Below are 20,704 nucleotides of genomic sequence, written 5' to 3'. Positions count from 1 at the left end.
TATTAGATGCTTTCTTTGGTCAGAAGAAATGACCCTACCTGAAACCTGTTTAGAGATAACCAACATTTACCCTTCCATATTTGTAACGACTAATTCTTCTTCAGCAATACTGATCTAAATGACACTATGTGGAACCCGTACAAATATTGTACCTCAAGTGAAAAGAAAGTCTAATTTATAGTTTTTGAATGAATTAAGAGTGGTTCAGATACAAAAAGGATAAAAAATAAGAATAAAAATGGTAAAGAACAAAATTAAAAAGTAAGGACGTAGTCTTTTCACTGCTTGTAAATTTACAAATGAACAAAGCAAAAAAAAATTTTTATTAATTTTGATTCCCAAAATAAAATTCAAAATTAAGAATATTATGATTCTTTGAATACATTATTATTTTGTTAAAATTAGCAATGAATGAATGAAATTAGAGATAGCTGGTAAAATATGAATTCACCATTTTGTAGCGTCCTCATTTTCATGCAAAAGATTCTGGATTGGAATTCTGGACTACCTTGGCGTTTTTCCCACATATTAAATCTTATATATCATATTCATATTTCAGAAGTGTAACCGTATAAATAATGGATGAATTTAATAAGTAGCATTGAAAAATAAGGATTTCACCATGAAGGAAAGTTATTTTATTATTACACAAGAAAGAAATGAAATGTGACAGAGAGGAGATAATGATGGATAAATATTAACTTAGGTGAATATTAATTTTGATTTTATTATTATTGTAACTACCAGGAGTAAGAGAATTCTGTTACCTAACTAATTAAATATACTGAAGCTATGCTGTTGCCCGTAGCTTCGGTTGTGTGGAAGTTTGGATTTATACCTTAAGGTACAAAGTATAAGGTTTTAAAATAAACATTAGAGTTTAGCTAGAATTTTATCAAAATTCAAAGGTTGATTATTTTTGTAGGGTTATCAGTAAATCAGTCTATTTACTTTGGTGAGAATTTTGGTCTTGGCAAATTGTTTGTAGTGGTTGGCTTTATTATGGGAATGTTCATACTCTGGAGACTTTGTTAAACAGATATGTTCTGAGCTACATCTTTTTTTAAGAGTTTTTTAAGGACAGTAGAAAACACTAAAAAAAGTTATTTGAGCACTTTTCATTAAACTAAATTAGCGGTTTTCCTTTCATTTCCGAAAATGACCGAGGATTAGGTGAGCTAACTGTGAAGCAGGTCCGACAACCGACAAAAAAAAAAAAAGGTCCGATGAACTGACCATGAGGGAAGGAATCTTACCCTAGATTCACAAACTGTTCGTGGGAAATGTTGATGAGTAACTATCCCCTTTGCCACCCAAAAACTGGATCGTTAAAAATGGTAAAATAAATACTTTTATTTTCAAAGATGAGTTTAAATATCAATTTTCATTATTGCAACACCTTCAATTACTGAGGTAAAAAATTTTCATTAAAAGATTTGCCCCCTTTTTTCTCACCCCGTCACTAGCCGAGATTTCCAAAATCCTTTCTTACTGGGTGCCTGCGTTATAAAAACAATATTTTATAAACAACTTGTTTATAAAAACAAACAACGGTATATATATATAATAAATTAAGTAACAATTGAAATAAGGAAGGCATTAAAAATTAAGTTGTACAAGCCAAGCTTACCTAAAACACAGAAGTTCGCTAGTTTTTAAATAAACTATAAATAATAAGGGAAATAAGGTGTTTTTTTAAAAAATAAACCAAGAAATTTGTATTCTGCAGCAATTTGCTATAATACACCATAAAATAAATAATAACTTAAAATTTTTTTTTGTTTGTTAATGTTGCTTATTGTTTAAAAAAATATTCAAAATGCCTGAATGTTTTAGGATGGTTATTCACCATCGTCAAATAAATATAAATATCGAATGCTTACTATTCTAAGAAAAATTAAAAAAACAATCTTCACTGCGTTACATCATTAGTTCATTTGATATACATTTATCGTTTAATAAATGTTAAATTTATTTTTATAAGAATATCTTTATTATTATCTACTACTTTACCATCTCTTGAGGCTTATATTAATTTTATTTACCACTGATATGATTTTTATTTACTTATACAAATTATGATAAAGTTGAATGTCTGTAGTCAAAGGTTTATCAACAAAAATTCTCCTAGCAGGAAGAGCTCTGCTAAGATTCACAGAAATTTTAGAGATGAAAGTATGTGAAGTGAAATGAATAATTCGGAAGACACTATTGAGAGTCAAGTACACAATATTCTAAAAGTTCTATTTAGAATATTCTTAACAGATCAGAGTATAAGTATAACCTTGAAAGAATTTACAATTTTAGTGAAAGATGCTTTCTGGTACATGTTTTGTGTCAGTGTTTTTAAGACAAATTGTTTAAATGCTTTACTATGCAACCATCCTGTTTACTAATGAAACAAGGTTTACACAAGATAACATTTTTAACACTCAAATTACTTGTGTGTAAACTGATGAGAATTCGTATGCTACAATTACAGGTAGACATTAAAAATGATTTTTCTATAAATACTCAGGAAGGAATAGTGGGAGAGTCTCCTACAGACCCAAACAGATTATTAGGAGCTGCATATTTTTATTTTTATTCATGATCGGTTCAACAGAGCTTTTTGATAACTTACAATTGATAACATCAGATAAGTGGTCCATACAAGATAAGTGGAAACTCATGGTGGAGCATTAGCATGGTCGGCATCCGTTCTCAATTCTTTATGTTTCTATTTGTGTGACTATTTGTGTATTTAATGTACGAAATCCTCAGTGTAAGCATTATCACATAAAAATGATTAACACAAAGGAGTTTGCGTTAAATCTTAGACAAAGGATTTCAATTGATCGGTTACATAAATTCCTGATATTTTTGAACTAGTGAGGTTTTCTTTAGGATATTTTCTTTTAAAATTTGTTATTTGAAATCATAATTATACAAATAAAAAGCCATTTTTTTCATAAAAATATGCTTAAATATTTTTGTAATAAACAAAAATTTGAAAAACATACTGTTACTAACTGTTAAGTATTAAGTTATTTGAATATCTGCTATTTATAAATCTGGCAAAAAAATTGATTTCTTCTTTATAATTGTTTATGTTGAGGTATTAAATCATTTTATACATAGTTTGGCACCTTATTTACAGAACACTTTGTACATACGAGGCATATGTGTGTGTGTGTGTGTGTGTATGTGTTATGGTTGTGTGTCGGTTGTGGGAGCGCGCGCGCGCGCGTCTGTGTGTGTAGAATAACCGTAAAAAAGTTATTTTGTTTTATTAAATTTGTAGAAATCTCTACTTTGTAAATGCTATTTTATAAAATTTAATTCAAAACAATTTTATCAGTAAAAACTTACATATTATGTATGTTTTCTGTATGAGTCACTGATAGAAATAATTTTATAATTTACCCCTTTTTTTTTTTTTTTGATTCTCCTCCCCTGGGTCGGTCCGACTGGTTGGTATTGCGCCACCCAGGGGAGTGCCTGTTGTACTCAAATGGGCCTTCCCACCTACCGGCTGTATGTTCGGCATGGCAGGTCGGCCCACCGGTCAGTTCTTTTGAGTCTACTGATATGCCCATCTATATATATCGCCACGCCATACCATTTTTGTCTTGACGTGACGATTGGGTCTTTTCTTGATCTTTCCTATCAAGAAAACCCTTGGAGTCCCCAGTGGCTCATCGAAACTGGCACACCTCAGCATGTCAGTCCTCACCACTGGGGGCTATCCGCCCTTCCCTATACTAAGATCAGAACCCCAATCTCCTCTCGTCCTCATTCTTCTGCGTTAATATTTTCTTAATAGCTGAATCAACCCTCTTCCAGGCATCTTCACTCTGCAACATGTGATTAATTAATCTGCCGTTACCATCAGATGATAGATCGATGTCTACTAATTCTTCTCTCCATTTATGGCAGTAAGTAAATGTGTACTCAACATCATCTTCGCGATCGCAATACATACATTCCGTCGATGCTCTTCTACCGATTCTGTGCAAGTAAAAATTAAAGTTGCCATACCCTGTAAAGTATTGTGACAGGTGAAAATTCACTTCCCCATGTTTTCTATATATCGAGCTTTTAATATCGGGGATGAGTCTCTTTGTTCTACCTCCAGGGCCATTCACATTCCACCTGTCCTGCCACTTTGCCATTAGCCGCTGCCTTGATTCGTGAATTCCAACTCCCTGGTCTCTTTCAACTCTTAAAAGTGCCAATAAATCAATCGGTGGGACTCCAGCGAGCACACACAAAGCCTCATATGAGACCGTCCTATATGCAGAAATCACTCCAAGCAACAGTCTCCTATGGGTCCTGATCATACGTGCCAGGTTTTTCTTTACTTGCACTGAAATCCACCAAACCGGCACCGCATAAATCATGGACGATATTACCGAAGACGCTATGACCCTTCTCTTTGACGCCTTAGGCGCTCTTTGGTTCGTCATAATGATATTTAAAGATTTTATCATTCTGTCAGCCCTGTTACAGACTTCGTTTATATGTTCGGTGAAGGAACCGTTCCCCTGAAAGGTAACGCCTAGGTACTTCAGCTTATCAGTTTCTGCTATTGGTTCACCATTGATCCTGATATCCAGCCGATCAATGATCCTTCTTCCAGTGAAAGTGATAAATTTGCATTTATCAATGTTCAGCACTAACTTTTTATTACATAGCCAGTTTTCTATCATCTGTAATACCAAATTGGCCTTATCTTGTACTTCCAGTGCATGTCTATCACTTGCAAGGATCACCAGGCCATCTGCATAGGCAATGACCTCGACTCCTGCAGGATAATCCAAATTCCAGATTCCGTCATAAGTTAAAACCCATAATAACGGGCCCAAAATGGAGCCCTGGGGAACTCCACCGTGTATGTTGTCTTCCAAATCTCCACTTTGCGTTGCAATTCTGCACGATCTGTGAGAGAGGTATCGTCTCACCTGTCTCCTAAGATATGGGCTTACGTTCTTAGCCAATAATGCACTGTGAATATGGCTCCATTTGATGGAGCCAAAAGCATTCTTAACGTCTAGGGAGACAAGTAACGGAATCCCTCTTGTTCTCCAAGTACCTCTTCTGACATATGCTATCCAAGTAGTTATTTTCTTTGCTGCCAACACGATGGAGCGTCCCTTCCAGATCCCGAATTGATTGACGCTTATACCCACGCCTTCTTCAATTTCGCATACAATTCTGTTGGCGAGCATCTACTCTACCGCTTTGCCCAAGTTATTTAAGAGACTCAGCGGTCTAAATCGAGACAGACCTTGATCATCACCGCCTTTATGGAGAAAGACCACCCTGGCCTCCCTCCAACATCGCGGGAATGAATCATTCTCCAAGCCATAATTAGCTATATCAGTCATCTCCCAGGGAAGCTGCTTTACAAGGCCTTTGAGTATTGCAGCAGGGATTCTATCAGTGCCGGGGCTCTTTTTATTACCGAGTTGTCCGATAGCGTTACTTAGCTCAGCAGGGGTAAACCTCCTCAGCTCATATTCAGGCAAGATGTCAGTTGCCTCTGCTGGACATGGAAATAATTCGTCAAACTGTGCCATAGCCTGCCGTTCACTCAACACAGGCAGACGCCTGCCAAACCTCTTAGTAACTATCTTGTATGCTTGGCCCCAGGGATCATTGTCCAATTCCTCACAGAGTTTGAACCAATGATCCCTTTTTGATCTCTTAATAGCCCTGTTCAAGTGGCGTCTAGCCTCTATATATAGTTTAGCCCTGAGACGATACATGATTACATCTTATGGTATGAGAATAACAGATGATAAATGTATATCTGTAGAGTTTTAATATTTTTAATTACGTTTTTTAATTAAGTTTCATCAAATTTAATTTAATTATGTTTCATAAAAGGACTAAGTAAAGATGAGCAAAAGCAGCAAACGAGAAAAAGTAATTTTAATAATAATTATTCTCTGCTATTTGCTAAACACTAATTAATTTTATATTTATATATATAATTATTTATTATAATTATAAATAATATTTATATTTTATCATTAATGTTAAAATTTAACGGAGGAATTTTAATAATTATGTAATAAATTAGGTTATGAAAATAATTTTTCCAGAATAAATTTTTAGGGTAAAAGTACCTTGTGAATGATATAATTTTAAATTTTAAAATCTTAATACAAGTCAATATACGTTTATAAAGTCGCAACAGAAACGGAAAGAACTTCAAGACATGTTTTATATATAAAAGTAAAGAAAACGTTTACATAAACAAAGGTCTTGTAACGCTTCGTTATAGTATGTAAAAAGACATTTCTCACTAATTTCTGTCGCGAGTTTAAGGTGAAACCAGACTAAAATTCTTGAAACTTATGCTATAACTTTGATTATTTCATGTAGTCTCTCTCCAGAAAAAAATAAAACAGGTCTCTAAACTGTATCTCTAGTAATTTTTGATAAACTTATTGTAATACACGAAAAACTGATGTCAAAAAACACAATTTTTTAAAGGTAAACTTGTATAACCTTATTAAATTGTCAGTAATTAAATAAAAGGGTTAAAAAATTTTACAGAGACTTTAGTTATAAGAAAATTTACGTAAATCAGTGAACATGAAGAGTTTAAGAAATATGAATTTTATTACAAATAAAATAAACTAAAACATGACAGAAAAATACTGTATTATAATTTCAAAGCATAGATCATTTCACTATTGGAAAATATCTAAAAACAAAATAAATTATTGATAATAAAAAAATAAATAAAAACGTATTACAAATTTACTATTACAATAATTGTTTAAATCTCCTCCTTCATTGTTCACGAAATATTCGCTCAATCTAAGATCAAAATCGTTCATTAAAGTTATACACGTAAAACATCCATATTTAGTGACATACTAATGATATAATATGAATAAATAATATCAAAAAGATAATCAAATATTAAGATCTTGGTACAAAACCATATCGGAAAAACCGGATACGTTTTTAAAATTGTATTGTTTGTTTTGATAACAAAGACTTTACATGTATTACTTCTTCTTTGTTTTTCTGTGACCTTTTATAATAATATTTTGAATTGTTTTTTTACTTTCGTTTGTAAAATTTTATTTTTAGTTATATTACTAAGCCTGTTTTAAATTACTAAGCCTGTTTTGTCTTCTCCTGCACACTTTTTTGTAACATTTCGATTTTTTTTTAGTGGTTTTTCTCTATTAAATTACTTTAAAATAACACTTACATTTTTCCTATTCACGTTTCATAAATTTTTAAGAAGGAAATTTTATTCATTAACTTACCATAAGGAATGAAATATTTCATCGTATCAGTCAGATGGAATCAACCAATAAAACGTTTTATCTTTAAATAACTGTACAATTTTATATTTGGTAAAATTTTTCCTTTTTTATCTTCGGTTAATCTTTTTTTTCTTTCTAAAGTTATTTTTAGATATGCATATTAAAACAATAATGAAACGTCATACCCGTACTTCCACCACAATTACAAACCACTAAATATTGGAACGTTGTCCACAAGCCACTAATAACTCAAAAAGAGGTGTGTATTATGGCCTTAAAAATACATTTTTTAAATAACGTATAATTTTCAAAAGAATATAAGTAGATATAATTGGTTCCTTCTGCCCAAATTTGACCTTTTTAATGATTCTTTAATGTATTTTTAATTTTTCTCCTCTGGGAAACCCCCTTCTTCCCGCACTCTTTTGCGAACATCATTTTCAGGTTAATGATTCTTTGGTGTCCTTTCTAAGATGTCCAGTGCAGGTCCAGTGTAGTCGTCAATGACGTCATATTTTAATGATTCTTTAATTTAACTAAATTAGTTAGACGGAATTCCAACCGGCTAAATATTTCATATAAAGTAATTGCTTCACCACATTTTTATAATCTTTTGCAAGCATAATTTTCAGGTTAATGGTTTTTTAATGTATTCTTTTCAGTGTCCACAGCAGTTGTCGACGACGTCAGGGTATTTCTATCAGCAGCTGTCAATCATAATAATATAGTTGATATGAATTAAATTTAATGCTATTAAATGTGACCTTTGATCTCTCTATTTAATGCAAATTACAGTTTTTTACGCATCCGCAATAGCATATTTAATAATATAAATATAATAATATTGCAATTTTTTTTCATTTAATGCATAGGCACAACGAATTGTAAAGATATATGTTTAGAAAATCATTACGAAAAAACTAAAAAACGAACCAGATTAGCTAACTATGACTCGAATTCATTCACAATTCTAGAAGAAGCCATTAAATAAAATTTAATAACTTATTATTATAAAAATGCAGATGAAAATATAAAGATATTTATTTATTCTTAAACAATATAAGAAATTGCATTTTCAACATTTTAAAATCATACACATCAGATGCTTTAAAATTTAATCCAGTATTGGAATGTACATTTGAAAGCACCTCAAAGCGATCAATTCGATTGCCAAGACATAGCTTTTTAAACCAAAAATATTCCCGTTTACAATTGTAATAATTTAGATGTTTAATTGTAATGATTTAGATTTTGCAATAGATGAAGCTTCTGAAAAGCTGTTAGTTCAAGAATCTGAATTTCAAGGTAAAGGCAGTGGTTGGTCTTTCATATGTGCCGATGGATTATTGTTGCATATAAATAAATTTAAGCCACTACACGGTTATCTTAATATATAACGTTACCTGATAAAATAAAATAAAGAAAGGCTATGATTAATGATAAAAATAATTATGCTTTCTGCTTTAAATGGGCTATTTTATCGAAATATGCAACCAGTAATAATCCACAGATTAGATAAAGATTATAATATGTTACTGGATATGTATGACTTTAATATGTTAACTTTTCCAAGATAAAAAATAATCTCGACTTTTTGTCGAGATAAAAAATATTAAAAAATTTGAACTCGCCAACAATGTTTCTATAAATGAATATACGCTGATAGATAGAAAGAGAGTGAGAAATTGAAAACCCAAACCATTTTGATTTATTATAGTTAAACAATAATGATACTTCACACTCTTTCTGGGTAAAATATTTTTCACGATTAGATAGGCCTCAGTTGACGAAATACATATCCAAAATAGAATTACGTAAAGGTTGTTTTACATTCCATTATAAAACGGCAAAGATAGAATGAAAGCTCATTTATAACGTTGTATTTACAATAACCGGCACATAAAAATACAAAAACTGGGTGAAAATTTATTAAAATTTAAAAAGTATTGAAATCAATTTCCAATACCTGTTGTAGCATATGTTCATTTTTAATGCATATTGCTTTTCAATTTATGGCTTCAAGTTTGGAAAAATTACCATCCAATTTACCAAAGGAATTGTACAGTCACGTCAAAAAGCATTTTAAAATAGACGATTTAATTATTATTGGTCACAAAAAACGGCGTGTATCCTTACGAATATACTGTTCGTGGTCGAAATTGAATGAAACACAATTACGACTAAAGACAAATTTTACAGTTCGTTAACCAATTCACATATTGCTGACGATGAAAATAACCACGTGAAAATAGTCTGCGATCATTTTAAATGTAAAACGTTAGGCGAATATAACGATGTATTGGTTTGCTTTGAATTTACCCTCCCCCCCCCCCATTAAATCACCGTAAAGCATAAGACCTCTCTGTGTCACAGCGATGTATATTTAAAATGCGATATGCTGTTGTTGGCCGATGTTTTTGAGAATTTTAGATCGTAGTGCTTACGAGAATATCATTTTGATGCGGCGCATTATATATCGGCACTGAGTTTAGCTTTTGACGCCATGTTGAATAAAACTAACATCGAAATGGAAATGTTTACCGAGTCCGACATGTATATGTTTACTGAATTTGGCATTAGACGTGCCATTTTAACTTGTATTAAAAAACAACAGTAGCAAACAATAAATATCTTGAAAATTATAATAACAGCATTCTTATTAAATATATAACTTACGTGGACGCCAGTAACTTATACGGATTTAGTACGAGTCAGCCTTTACGTATAAAAACTTCCAGTGGATCGATAAACAGCATTTTAATCAAGTTTTAGTTTCTATAATGAATCACGCCAACGGTGCAGACACAGGCTATATATTTGAAGTCGAGTAACGTATCCGACAAGCTTCCACAAATGTCATACCGATTTGTCAATTTTGCCGGTTAATAAAGTGCCGCTCGGTTCAAAGTGTAGAAAATTATTGACCGCATTAGACGATAAAACAAATTACGTTTTAAAACAAGATATGGCGAACGAATTGAATATAAAAAAAAAAATTATTTCTATTCAAATACATTATTGGTTACAGTTTCAAACCAACCGTCAGATTCGAAGATCGGCTTTTAACTAGCAAGAAGCCGCGGATTTTTTTCAGCTCAGACCCGAGCCGATGGAATAACTAAACTTTTTTACAACATTTTTACTGTAAACAGCAATCTTTAACGACAACATTTATGAATATTTAATGTATCTAAATTTAGTGGTGAAGATCTTCACCCCCAAAATATTTCACGTAACGCAACAAATAGATTATATTGATTGAAGAAACGGATTATTTTGCAGTTTCTAAATGATCAGTTTTAGTCGGCTGGAATTCCAACCAATGAAATATTTCATATAATCTTTTCACCATATATTACAATAAACAGTACAATCTTTAACAACACATTTTCAGGGTTAATGATTATTTAATGTGTGTCAGTTTTGGTCCTTGAGATTCAATTAACTAAAATATTTCATATAAAGAAAAAAAATTCAATAAATTTATGGATAAAATATATAATTTTGCTGAACTGGTTCAACCAAACTCATGACAATCACTTTCAGTTTCATCAATTGTTTCACTTTCAATCCACGATACGCGTTCATATTTTGAGTTTACCATTTGTGCGATTCTCATACCTTTTCTACAATAATATTTCTATTGCCCAATTAGTAATGATGACTTTAATTTCACCGCGATAATCAGCATCAATTTTGCCTGGCGATGACAACTGAAGTGCCGTTTTTAACTGCCAAACCTGATCTGGGTCTTATTTGCGCTTCGAAATTTTTCAGTAATGATGTAGCGATATCGGTTGGGATGGATTTTATTTCGCCGACTCTTATAACTATATCAATTGCTGAAAATAAATCTAACCCTGCGCTTTCTTCGGCAGCGTATTTGAAAAAAATAAACAAAATTATTCAATTTCTTAATTTTAACTTCCATTTCAGACATCTATATTTAAATATTAATAACGCAAAACTAATACTTTATAAACATTAAACCATCGGCAGGAATTACGGCTGATGATATTCACATTAGTTTTGATGAAGTATTTTTATTTTGTTATTTTGTTTTTGCGAATCATTTCTGCGAAAAACGATTTAATTTCATGTATTTTATTTTCTACATACGTCGTGATGGTAGCTTTCATGAGGTCTTCAGTAACGTGGCTATGTAACTCATTATCTATATACTTTCCAATTATTGATTTAAGTGCGAATGCATCTTTGATAAAGTTTACAGTTTCTTCTACCATCATCAGTTTCTCATCCTCCTTGTAGTTTTTAATGATTACACCATAGTCGGCTATCGTCTAATTCAATCTTTGCAAATCGACAAACTGTTCGCCGAGACTGGTTGTGTATTCGTTAAACATACTTTTACCTCGTTTAAAATTCATTACGTCATCATCTTCAATCGGATCAGATACATTACACAATCTATGATCTTTCATATCATAATTTCCATCATCGGTCATTGAAAAGCCAATCCTTGGAGGGCCTCTTTCACCCCTTCTCTTTTTTTTTTACTGTGTATTCCTCTACATGATATTTCTATATATATATATATATAAATATAAACAAATACTCTATTCAATAAATTTTAATCAACAACTTTTAATTCTTTAATTATGAATATGATTTCATTTGAAACGGCCTTGTTTCCAGCATCATATTCACCTACAAGTGTATACAATTTATCCATCAATTCGTTTGGACTATTCCGATGTAAATAGACTGGATTATAATTAAATTGTGCATGCAGCAGTCTGCTACCGCTAAACGATGTCGACGGTGTTTTATATGGTGAAACAGATCTATCAGTTCTTTTTGGAGCAAAAGATTTCTAATCACTTCGATATATTTAAAAGATTTATTTGTATTTACTGTACCTGAATCCGTTAAGTGTGCACAAGTATGATGTAAAATTTCACCATATGTTTCTATATCTGCTGTGTGAACTTTCTTTAGGTCTTGGTTTTTTTTTTTCATTAACAACTCTAAAAGGCCCGGCGGGTCGGAATAGATTAAATCTTCTGAATAGATTTTATCGCCTATAAATTCAGTCTTAGCGCTACCCAATGTGGTTGTATTTGTGTCTTTATCATACTTTATTGCATACACATGATCAAGGGATACTTTTGGAGCTGTTTTTAGCATTTCTAAATATAGTTTAATAGCTTCTTTATATTCTTCAACTGTAATTATTGTATCTTGCGTCTCAGAAAATTGTGTAAATGGAGTGACTGGCATAATATCTATAAGGGGTTCTTCACCTTCATATGAGGTTTAAGTCTATTCAATCTAAGTGGTTTTGTCAGATGGTGACATCATTGTTGAATGCCCTATATCTTCTTCTTCATCGTCATCTGAAAGTGCTAAATCTTCCTCCAACAATCTTTGTTTTTCGCGTCTTTGTTTTTCGCACCTATTTTGACGTCCTTTTAACTTAGCCGACATTCTTTCGCAGAATTCGCGACCTACTTTAACAAAATCTAAACACTGAAGATGGAGGCGGTGCTGGCGTTGGTTTTGGTTTATCTAGTTTTTCTCTCATTTCATTAATAGGTTCGATTATCGGTTTGAAACGCTTTGCAAACAATGCTTCTTCTTAAGTTAAACCCATAATAAAAGCAACATTTTTTACGTTTAAAACTTTTATTCAATTTATCAATTTCAACCATTTATTTTTCCCGCACAAACATGATTCTGTAAAAAATATTTTTTTAATTCAAACAAATAGTTTATTCGCGATACGCGGCGTCTTTCAGCGCTAGTTGCGGTGATCAATCAACGATTAAAAATTTACCTATACCTTTATTTTTATCGGAATGTTTATCAATAACTAGAAAACCATATTGGCTCTTGTTCCAAACGTGTTCGCATAAAGATTTTAAATCTTTATGCGAAATCTTTATGCTTTATTTTAAATCTTTATGCTTTAAATCTTTATCTAATGACACATCAACGTTTACGTGTTCATGGTAAATGTGTAGCAAAGTTAGTCCGTCTTGTCTCAATAAAGTTAACAAATTACAATTTTTCGTATCAGTTGTTTTGTTATTTTATAATACGTTTGCGATAAATAAAAACAATCGATTTTGTTATGACGACCTCTAGCGAAGGTAATCATAGATACTGCTTTGTTTTTCTTTGATTACATCGTCGAACACCAGTACCGAATGCGGTTCGATTGCTTCCGGCTGTTGAACTGATCGTTTTCAGTATCATAATAACAGAGTTCTTGATTTAACATCATCGGTTTTGATAATTTTCTATACAACAGTTGATGAAGGGAATTTGAAAAAAATTTACGAATTTTTGAAACGTAATCCGTTTTTATGAATTAAAGGATTAAAACCTATGTTCGTCTTACCACAGTTTGAGGGACCGAATGCGATGCATCTTATAGCGTTTGGTAGCAAAGGATCGTATTTACTTCGTTTGGATGTACCGCATCCCAATATTGCCTTTGCAATGTGAAAATTTGTTTTCTGTTTTACTTCATCTTACATATCTAATATGAAAAATACTTAAACTATTAATTAATAAATTGTTAACACAACTCACAACAAGTTGATAAACTTAGATCAACTTTACTAATTGGATAAATATGAGGAAGTATTGACAAATCTTTGTGTATCTATAACCACATCTGTGAAGAATACGCAACAATTATCAATTACATTTATACATTCCAAATTATTATTAAACTTTATTTTTATATGTACTCCATCCGCAAAATCAAAACGATCTAATGAATAAACGACAAACAACGTAATTAAACATTTAATTTTAGGCTCTACATGTTTTTTAAAATTTAATAGTTCTTCATCTAGGAAGAATGAATATTCAAAATTAAATTTTGAAGGAAAATAATCCAAACCTTTGCGGCAAAAATCTTCATATCATTCCACAAATTCTACATCAATAATTGTCTTATTACGAAGCTTCATATTATCTATATATATAAACAATAAGCGACTTTTTAATAAAACTATTTATATTTACGATCACAAATAACATATGTAATTCTTTTATTAATTTTCTCAACTCTATCGCACAAGTAATAAATTTTCTAGTAAAAGTAACACACCAATAAATAGCAAAATTGTGAGGAAATCTATATAAAAGAATTAAAAAAGTGATTAGTAATAAATTAATCAACTTTACCCGGGTTTGATAAGTTTCCTGTAATAATAACTAATATTAGTGTAAATGTAATATATAATTTACTGTAATACAACTAATTGAAAGTAAATGATAAGGAAATTTTGACAAATCATCATAGAATACATCATATTCATTATCATAATCTTCAACATAATCTTTATCCATTGTAATGAAAACATCAAAACCTTTTGAGTTATTTTATTTGGATTTTATCAATATAATGATTTTCATAAATAAAATTTCTAAAATTTTCTATAAAATCATTAATTTCATTTTTTAATGATTCTTTAGACGATGGACTTAATATTTAACACTATGTTCATTATTTATTATATAGCGTGGATATGTTATGTCCTTTTTATCAAAACTTTTATTCTTGATGTTATCAATAAAATTACATGTTATTGTGTATTGTACAAAAGATTAAAAAAGAGTATCAATAAAGTATTGGTGTTCATTCGACAACATCACTTAAATTTATCCATGAATTGTAACAAACCATGTAGGCCTTGTCGCCTTTTCTTTTGATTATTTTCTCAATTTGGTATACATTCATACGTTTAGTGTTTTTAATTCGTATTGATAAAACCAACCTTTTAAAATTTCATTCCTACCATCAATCAATTCATATGTAACAGGTCGAGATTCAGCATGCACCGTATATATTTTGAATACTTCATCCGTCCAATTCGGCAAATAACCCTTATCGAATACTTTTTATGTTTGTTTTATAGAACGTGATCGCCGACTTTAAATTTAATTTTTACAACACCATATTTCGTATCATATTTTTTGTTTAGATTTGCTAACACTTGCGTTTCATTACTATTATTTACATCTTTCGGTTTAAATATTGTGGCTGTATGCACTGTATTATTGTACTCGTCAACTAAATCCTGTAGCATATCGATCCATTTATAGTTACCGTTTTCCGTAAATATAGTCCACATTTTTATTTTCAACGTTCAGTTGAAGCATTCGACAATGACAGCTTTTTTATCTGAATATGTTGAATAATGGTTTATATTGTAGTATTTCAAGAACGGTTTTAAGTGCGGATTATAAAATTCCTTTCCCTGATAGGTTTGAAAATTATTCATTTTACATTTTTCGAATATCGGTCACAAGGAGACACGATTTCTATACCCGTTTTTTTCTTTAACAATACAACATACGCAAATTTGATAAAACAATCGATAACGGTCAACAAGTATTTGTAACCCTTATTTAGTCTAGAATAAGGAAGAATTTCTACAAAGTCTCCTTGGTATAGATTGTTCAAACCTGTAATCTCAGTTTTTCTGGTTGGATAATTTCTCCTAGCCGGCTTTTGTAATTCTTTCGCTAATCGGCTTAAATTGACATCGTTCTAGTATAAGAAAAAAATTACGCATTGAAATAATGTATTCTAAACGAGGCAATTTGTAATTTCGTTACTCGGTATATTTCGGCCAAATTAGTCTTTCTTGTATTTCGCAGATGTCAATCTCATCAGCCGGTTCAAACTCTTTTTCTCTTCTTCAAAGTATATATCATATAAAGTATCTAACTTCTGTTTTAAACTATCAATATCTACCTGTGTGTCAAAATGATTAGATTTCCTTTTTAATTGAAGCCCGTGGTGAATTAGATTGTAAAATTTCACTCTTTTATTTTTTTTATGAACGATTTCATTATTTGGTAATCTTTTTTTAATTTATATAATTTGTGTTTAAACGTTCAAATTTGACGCGAATAGTGTAATATTTATATTTATCATCCGATTAATTTTTATCTACAATTAAAAGACAATTCTCTCTTATATGGTGAGTGTCGACATATATGGTGTGGCCATAGTTTTACGTTTCTTTACTTTATTGTTTAAATGATCCTTTTGTATTAAATGGTTTAAATTTTTTTTTTTGTGCAAGATATTTTCCTTTTCATCTAATACTTTTCAGCATGCAATTTTTCCTCAATATTTTCAAGTTCTTGCAATTTCACTTGCAACTGAGCATTATCATTTTTAATTTCATTACATTCTTTGATGAAATAATCTTTTATAATTTAAAAACATTTATCATAAAAATCGTTTTATATCCAACACGTTAAATTCAAAATTAATTCTTTCCTTAAATAAGTTCCAATAATTATTAAATCTAATGGATTTGTTCCTTTTGGATCTACTTTATATGAAATATTTAGTCGGCTGCAATCCCAGCCCACTAATTAATTAGCACAGTATTCTAATAATTCTTTAGATTCTTTATTTTTTCACCAATTTTGAAATTTGTTTTGCACCATCGTTACATAATTTTGTGAGGTTAAAAAATCCGTATTTGGATCGATAATCAGTTTAAAATCTCCAAAAATACTGTACGAATCTTTGATTTGTTCTTAACATACATCGATTAAACTCATAGTGGCAAATTATAAATGAACGAATATTTTAAACAACAATAAAATTTTGATTTTACATATACATACATTTATATGTAGATGTATAAAAAATAATATTTTCGAAAAAATGAATGGTTTAAATTATATTAATAATAATAAAAATATTAATGAAATGATACACAATATACAATATAGAAATGAAAAGTTGGAGTTTACGAACACTAGAAACGGAGATCCGTTGCAACGGTGATGATTTTTGCAGGTTTTGAAAAATTGAAAATTGAAGGTTTTGGGAAAATGCTTTCATCGCAAAGATTTAATAATCTTACAGAATCAGATTTGAATGAAATCATTCAAACTAAAGTACTTTATATCGTATATAAGGGATTACAAAAAAATGAACAATGGCCATAATTATCATATGTAGAGTTTACACGCAGTGTTGATGTTTCATATTAAGTTGTAAATATTTAGATAATGTATTCGTTTTGTATCAAAAGTAGATTTAGAACGTTATCACATAATTGTGTCGCGATTGAAAAAAAAATATAGTTGTAGTATTAGCAACGCAACTAAACTAACGTATACTAAGAAAACTAATCTAATTAGAGAAGTAGAACTTGGTAATAAAATGATATAGAATGATTTTTTTTTTTTGTATAAACGCCTCAATTCTAACGGTATATTAGTAATGACCCCCAGCCAGTCTATTGATGTTATCTACAGTCACCCTTTTGTCGTCATACTTCAATAATGTCAGTCTATTTGTAACTATAGCGTTTATTGTGTGTATAGTCGTTCTAAACAGCGTCGTAGTCTATTTGATGAGATTACGTTTCTTATAAACGGGCAAAATAGCCAGCACTATAAATTTAGATGTAACAAAAATCATGAAGACTGTAATTTCAAATGTACTAATGTATTAATTCTTTGACTGTGAATGAATAATTCATTGACTCTGAATGTACTAATTCTTTACTTTCATTGGCTAAAAGTGCCGGTTGGAAATATGGTGAAAATAATAAAATTTATACGGATAATGATGACAATTTCACTTTGTGTTTACCATTATCAATGTTGATGAATTTTGCTGAAAATTATAAAAAAATCCTTATAAACAATAGACAAGAATTTATGTTAAAACGTAGTAATAACAACGTAAACGCGATATATGCTACAGTTTCAGATCATTAATCTAAATTAGAAATAACAGATGTCGTATGTACTGTACCGTAATTAAAAGTGGCACCTGAATATCAATTGGAATTGGTTTAATTGAGAGATAAAAATAAAGAAGTGCCTATGGAATTTAAAAATTGGGGAACTTCACAAATATCCGACCGTTCCTCAAACAAAATCTACATGTAATGTAAAAACATCATTGCAGTTAGACAAAGCAAGTTATGTTATTGTAGGTTTTCAAATCGTTAGGAAAGATAACGCTATTTAAGATATATCAAAATTTGATTCTTGTAACGTGAGAAATATTAGAGTGATGATAAATTGAACCCCATATCCATGTGAAGATTTACGTGGAAGACATATCTTGGTATATAAACTGTTTACAGAATTTTAAAGTCATATTATAAAAATATCGATTCGCCGTACACATTTTCAGATTACAAAAACAATTTTCCATTATATGTGATTGATTGTTCGCGACAAGATGAATCTATAAAAATAGGCGTTGTTGATTCGAGAATTAAAATTAAACTGAAGATAATTTCAACCCCAATTCAGCAGCATATTGCTTATTACTATACGAGAATGTAGTTGCTTATTCACCATTAATTGGTAAAGTGATAAAACAAAAATAATTTTGTTGTTTATTTTTTGCTGATGAATCAAAGGTCAAATGTAGTAATATTATCTTAAATTTAATTCATAACCTTTTACAAAAACAAGAAAAATGTTTTCTTTTTTTATCGCATATTCATTATAATATGTGTAAGTAAACCAACACATATAAACACAACTAATTACTGTTATTATCATTCATTTAATTTAGATTTATAAGTTTATATTACGTGTAAGAAACTCAATACATCGAGATATTGTTTGTTTTAATTAAAGAATGAATGATTGACAACTGCTGCGGGGAATTTCCTGACGTCATGGACAACTGCACTGGACATCGAAGACAATACATTAAAGAATCATTAACTTGAAAATGATGCTTGCAAATGATTGTAAAACTGTGGTGAAGCAATTACTTTATATGAAATATCTAGCTGGTCAGAATTCCGGTCGACTAATTTAGACACATTAAAGAATCATTAATAGCTGACGTTATCGACAACTACAGTGGACACCGAAGAGAATACATTAAATAATCATTAACCTAAAAATGATGATCGCAAAAGTGTGCGGGGAAAAGGGGAATTTACCAGAGGGAGAAAGGGAAAAAGAAAAACCCAGATGGGAAAAAGGGAAAAAATTAATAAATATATAAAAGAATCATTTAAAAAGGTCAAATGTCAAATTTGGGACAGAAGGAACCAATTATATCTACTAATATAATTACACTGATAAACCGTCTATTAACTTCTAAAATGGTGTGTTGTATTTCACACAATTACAAATTTACAAGTATTTTACAAGCCAATAACTGTTTTGAACTGTGTACTATTATATGGTACTCAATTAAGTCACATAAAATATACAGTCACGGTTAAACTTTCACATCAAATTTTAAATCTAAAATGCTGAACAATTTCAACATTTCCATCATTGCTACAAGCGACGAATAATTTGGAAATATATATACACCTTGTCGGTAACTTTACTACAAATTTATATCATGGTTTCCTGCAACTTATAATTTAAAACGTTATATGCTCTCTGTCGATAACGTCACTTTTAAATTACATTAAGATTTCAAACTACAATTAATTTGGTACGATGCACACTTTCTCTCCATTATGCCACTGAAAATTTGGATCTTGAATTCAGCCACAAATAATTTGGAAAGCATATAGATTTTACTGATAACGTCGTTTCAAATTCACTTACAATTACAAACCATTATTAATTTGAAAATATATACTACTTATTATGACTGTTAAACATTTTTTCATTATTATAAGCGACTAATAATTTGGAACATTATTCACTCAGTCCATTACTTATTTTGCTAAAAATTGAATCATTATCTACTGTTTCACCATTGCAAAAAAATTGTATTTGTTTATTTTCTTCTTTTGTCTTCGTTGTTCAGTTTCCTTTTAATTTGTCCTCTTCAAAATATGATGTACATTTTAGACTTCCTTGTACGAAGTAAAGAAAATATTGTTATCGCGAAAAATTTCGGTTTTTTAGATTTCAACGGAAATATCCATTTTGACCATCCCTGAATCCATTTTGACTAATTCCGGCGTGACGTCTGTACGTTATGTACCTCGCATAACACAAAGACGATTAGCCGTAGAATTTTGAAATTTTGGATTTGAGGACTGTTGTAATATCTAGTTCTACACCTCTCATTCGATTGCAATCGACTGGGCCAAAGTGACCAAAAAATCATCAAATGCAAAAAACTTGGATTTTGGACTTTTTTGTAGCTGGAGTAATAAGCTCTCATTTTGAGTTTTTCAACGATATAAGTGGTAATTATTTTCATTGATTCCAGAATTATAGCCAAATAAAATTTTAATTAATGAAATATTTGGATCTTACAAAGGGAAGGGTCATCGGTTGAATCCGACTTCATACACATATATTTTTTTAAATATAAATATATTGATTTGTTAATAATTATTAACCTCTGATTTTAAAACAATTTTTAACAATAAATTATAATTCAAATAGCAATACATAAAAAAAAAAAATGGAAAAAAATCAAAAGTTATTAGTGAAATAAAATTATATGTACTTTTCATTTTAATTCAAAA

At 30.4% G+C, this 20,704-nt stretch overlaps 1 protein-coding gene across 1 annotated transcript in view; it reads right to left on the bottom strand.

Annotated features, from left to right (window-relative positions):
- Positions 1-20,704, bottom strand: part of Cbp53E (Calbindin 53E) — a 498,615-nt gene that overhangs the window by 245,867 nt on the left and 232,044 nt on the right. The gene's annotated exons all lie outside the window — the stretch shown is intronic.

Source organism: Lycorma delicatula, chromosome 1 (assembly GCF_047948215.1).
Source record: "Lycorma delicatula isolate Av1 chromosome 1, ASM4794821v1, whole genome shotgun sequence".
Classification (NCBI taxonomy): Eukaryota; Metazoa; Arthropoda; class Insecta; order Hemiptera; family Fulgoridae; genus Lycorma; species Lycorma delicatula.
This window is presented reverse-complemented; position numbering and strand designations above follow the sequence as displayed.